Here is a 4983-nt window from a genome sequence, read left to right as displayed (position 1 = left end):
AGATTTCGCATAGGTTGCCTGCCTAAGGGCAAGTCATTCCCACTCCCGAGCCTGGCGAGAGTGTCGTGTTCATGTCTCACCTCCGTCGGGGTTTAGGCTTCCCGATGGATCCCTTCGTGAGGAGGCTCATGTTTTATTATGGGCTGGAATTCCACGACTTGGCTCTGGAGTCCATCCTCCACATCTCATCCTTCATTGTCGTCTGCGAAGCCTTCCTCCGCACTACCCCTCACTTTGGTTTGTGGCTCAAAACCTTCGACGTGGAGCCGAAGATGATTGAGGGGCGTCAGGCAGAGTGCGACGGGGCGGTCATAAGCAAGAGGGCCGACGCTCCATGGCCCGAGGGCACTTTTCAGGAGGCTCAGCTTGTGGCAACAGGAGTGGTTCTATATCACCGCTCCTAGGGGCAGCAGGCAGAGGCCGCCGCCCGCCTTTCGCTCGGGTCCTCCACGACGGCTGACGTCATGGGTCAGCAAAGGGCTTGACTGGGGGCCGTCCAAGGACGTACCCCTACTGCAGGGCCGGATTCGAGACCTCCAAGAGAGGGAGATCAATCTGGTCGTGGTGACGCGGGTTATGCTGATTTGGCGTCTTCTACCCTGCAAACGTCGCCCCCTCCGCCTGTGGGAATTCAATCCGGAGGGACCACGAGCTCTCCAACACTTCATGGGTACGACACCCGTGGAGATGTACAAACTGTTCTTTGGATCACAAGAGATGTGTCCGGACTTGACCGAGGACGCCGGCCTAAGCTGCAATCGCCCAGATACTCAAGTAAGTAGCCCTGTGTCCGGACATATCGTCCATTTATTTATTATGGATTTGCCTTTTAACCAGCTATCCCTTGAACAAGAGTGGATAGCGCAACCAAAACTGATATGGTGTCCGGCCCCCCCTCCCTGAGACCACGCCGGATCCCATTTTGGTCAAGATGCTGGCGGTTGCGCCTTCAGAAGAGGGCGAAGGGGAAAACAGAGAAACTACCGCCTGCACTAAGGAGGCTTTCAAAAAAGGGGGGATCGAGAATCCCTCCTTCCAGGGGGAGAAGAGGACCGCTTCCGGAGATCCGGAGGCTAAGGCCTCAAAGCGGGGGAAGAAATCTTCACCAGAGGGTCCTGCGCCAGGAGAGGCCCGGCCGCACTATCTCCCCAAAGGAATCAGCCCTCCAGCGAGCCGTAAGTAGAAAAAAATGGGAGTTTTGTAATAAGGGACATCCCTATTTTTGCTTCTGAGGATAACCGAAGTTTTTACCTTGTAGTTCGGACCTCCGCCCTTCTCAGCTGAGCTCATCTTCGGGGGACCTTTGTCCGGAGATGATGGAGAGCGAGACGCCTCCATCTGCCGCACCGTCAAGCGGGGTGGACGACCCTGAGGTGTCGTCACGGAGGGTCTCCCCAAGTCCGGCAGGGCCGGAGAGTTCGGCACCAACTGGCGTACGGCCGGGGAGCTGAAGGATCTGCTCGAGAGGGCGTCTATCTCAGAAGATCACCGTACATTAATGAGTACGGTGATTGAAAGAATTTCATCCGCTGAGAGCGGGATGCATGATGCCGTCAGAAGTTTACTGGCGGGGTTTGAGGTATGTAAAAATGACATTCCTTTTGACAGTTTTGCACGTAGAGTGCGCCCTGTATAGATAGTAGCCCCTGAGACTCGGTGCGTTGTCAGAAGTGACGGCGTGCCGAGGATCATAATCTCAGTGTTAATATGTCGCCGTTCCTATTCAGGGGGCGGAGCGTTCGGTGGCTAGCCGGACTGATAGAGTTGCCGAACTGAAGCGGCAACTGGACGTTGCAGATGCGGACATCGCGCTGGTCAATAAGCGACTTGACGAGTCACAAGGTGGGTGGTTTCTCCGCGGTCACCTGGTAAGGGAGCTTATGCCCACGCCTTACAACATGTATGCTTGATGCAGATGGCGCCGCTGCTATGGAGGGCCTTCGGGCAGAGCTTGCTCGAGCCAAGGAGCAAGCCAGAAGGAGTGATGCGGCTACCTCGAAGGCAGCTGAAGATCTAAAAGCCGAAAAAGGCTGCTCACTGCCGAAGCAGGGAGGAGATGGCCGGAGTGGCCGTGAAGCTAAAAGATGTTACCGACCGCTATGAGGTTCTTGAAAGAGAACGCCAAGCGGAGCAAGAGGACCTGAAGAAGGCCACCGCCGAAGCCAAGGATGCCCGTTCTGCAATGAGGGCTATAAAGGAGGAGCTGCCTCAGGCCGGGGACATTGTGGCTGGAAAGCCCTTTCTGCTGCGCAGGAAGTTCACGGATCAAAAGTATGCTCAGTTGGGCCAGCTGTGGGGTGCGGAGGATCCTTATCTAGATTTGGCGGCGAGTGCGGCGGACGCAGTCGTGCACCTCCGAAGCCAAAAGGATAATGAAATGGAAGCACTTTTTTGGTCTCAATTCCATAGTCCGGAGCGTCCTCTTTCCCTGACCGACCAGTTGGCTGAATGGGCTGAGCTGAATAGATTGTCCGAATTAGCCATGACGGATGTGGTGGCTCATCTGTGGCCGGAAAGGCCCAAGCCGAAGAGTTATTTTGGCTTATTGTAGCAATTCCTTGGGGCGGTGCCGCATATCAAGGCGATGAAGCGGTCGGCATGCATAGAGGGTGCATGGATGGCTCTCGCCCGTGTCAAAACATACTGGGCGGAGATGGATGCCACCGATGTTGCATCCCGGGGTTCGGACAAAAGCCGATTGCCCGCCGAGCACTATTTTGAGGAAGTCCTGCAGGGCGCTCGTCTAATAGAGTCGCAGTGCTTGAAAAACGTTATGTTCAAATGACATGTATGATTTGTAAAACCGTATTTATAATATAAGGGCTTTTTATACTTGTGCGTTCAAGTATTGAAACTTCTCCTGTGCGGCCGTTAATGTATATGTGTATATAACCTGAAAGATGGCAGTCTTCGGCTTCAGCCCCCACGCACATAGTGCGGGGGTGTTTGCAAAGGAGCGCATTTTCACACTTAATCCAACGTCTTGGTCCTGTGAAGGAGGTGGTAGCGTAGCAAACTAGGCAACCGGACTATAATGCTTTATCACTTTCACTTAGCCATAGGAGTTCGAAGGTGGGGCTACGATATAGCCCCTAGGGGCACCGCGCTCTCCGAATTCAGGGCGCGTGTGTGCCTGACCGGGAAGCGGTCCTTCGTCAAAGCGGAGGAATTCTAAACATTCCAGAAGTCGATCGAGTGGTTGACCAGTCTCTCGCTATATCATGACAGTCAGTTTTCGGCTTTCTCTACTGAGGTGCTCGCCCGGCCGAACCGGGGCACAATCGCAGTAGTTCTCCTGGTGCCGCGTTAGCCGATGATACGGAACGTAAGGCAGCAAAACACAGGAGCCGGGCAAACCCAACATTTGACCAAAGACATGATTCGGAGCTGATGCATATAAGGCCTAACTCGAGACGCCGAACACTCCCTGAGGTATTCGGACTTGATGATAGCGGGCAGAACAATGCCCTAAGCCCCTAGTGTCCAGGTACGGGCGAGAACTTCTGACGCGGCCGATGCCAAAACGCCAGCTTCCTCCTCGGTTATGGTAGAAAAACCAGGGGATGTGTATCAACAAGAGACAGTAAAAAAGGTTTACGCAGGGTCTTAATCTAAAAAGAATCCTTATGACGGGTCCCTGCTGCACGTCTGCGCCTGTGTCTCCGTTGTGCTGTATCCTGGACGGGTGTAGCACGTGGTTCATCTGTAAAAGAGAAGAACTTAGTTTTGAAAGAGTATCGTGCAAAAAATGTATTAAAACCAGAGTGTGATTCGGAAGAAAGAGTTGAGCTTTATTGGCTCTCATTGTTCATGCATGCGGCCCCTTGTGAAGAGGTATGCGGCTAGGAAGCCCCTTGTTTATTTATACCAGACTCGCCTAACCATGTCCGAGGTCTAAATGACATGTTTTTAGGGGCTTTGATCAGCAAGGCCGGGTTATTGTGTGGCTGTCAAAGCAGTCTCACGTTTTCCGTGGTCGAGGAACACTCGAAGTTACCCTTTAATGAGATTATGCCGCGTGGACCGAGCATTTTAAGTGTAAGAGACGCGTAACGCGGTATTGCGTTAAAGCGGGCGAAAGCTTCGCGTCCCAGTAGTGCTTGATGGCTACTTTTAAATGGGGCGATATGGAAGATTAGCCTTTCACGACGGAAGTTGTCAGATGATCCGAACGCAACCTCTAGTAGCACAGAGCATATACAATTGGCATAAAGGCCTGGCGTCACTCCCTTGAAGGAAGTGCGGCTATGGCGAATTTTGGTAGGGTCTATCCCCATTCTGCGGATGGTGTCCTGGTATAGCAGGTTTATATCACTGCCGTCGTCCATTAGGACTTGTGTAAATTGTAGTCCGTCGATTATAGGATACAATATCAAGGCAGTCCATCCTGCGTTTCGAATACTTCTGGAGTAGTCCAAATGGTCGAAGGTAATTGGTTTTGACATCCAATCTCGGGATTCAGCTGGGGTGGATCGTGCAACGCGTACTTTAGCAGGTGCCGCACTATTGTTCCATGTTATCACATGAAGTGAGTTCACTGTTTTGACTTCTTGTGGGAAAGTCTTTTGTTTTCCGGTGCTCTGCTTGTGGGGTTCGTCGTCTTCGCTTGGTGCGTCGAGCCCCTTGTGTTCGGCGTTAAGTTGGCCGGACTGTTTGAAGACCCAACAATCTCGGTGGGTATGGTTTGCAGGCTTCCCGGGGGTACTGTGGATTTGACATATCCTATCCAAAATTTTGTTTAGGTTGGATAGCTCGTCACTATTGTCCTTAAGAGGCAGTGTTTTGTTGTTCAGCCGAGAGCTTTTGAACCCGACGTTGACCGCCGTGCTCTTTGGGCCATTTTCTTTATTCCGGCGCTGATCTTTTCTGCGTCGTGATTTCCCATTTCCATCTCTGACCTTGGATGTACTTGGGTCGCTGGTGCTGCATCTTGCCAGCCAGCTATCTTCCCCCGCGCAAAAGCGGGTCATGAGGCTTGTCAGT

Source organism: Triticum aestivum, chromosome 1B (genome assembly GCF_018294505.1).
Source record: "Triticum aestivum cultivar Chinese Spring chromosome 1B, IWGSC CS RefSeq v2.1, whole genome shotgun sequence".
NCBI classification, from domain to species: Eukaryota; Viridiplantae; Streptophyta; class Magnoliopsida; order Poales; family Poaceae; genus Triticum; species Triticum aestivum.
Note: the sequence above shows the minus strand (reverse complement) of the source record.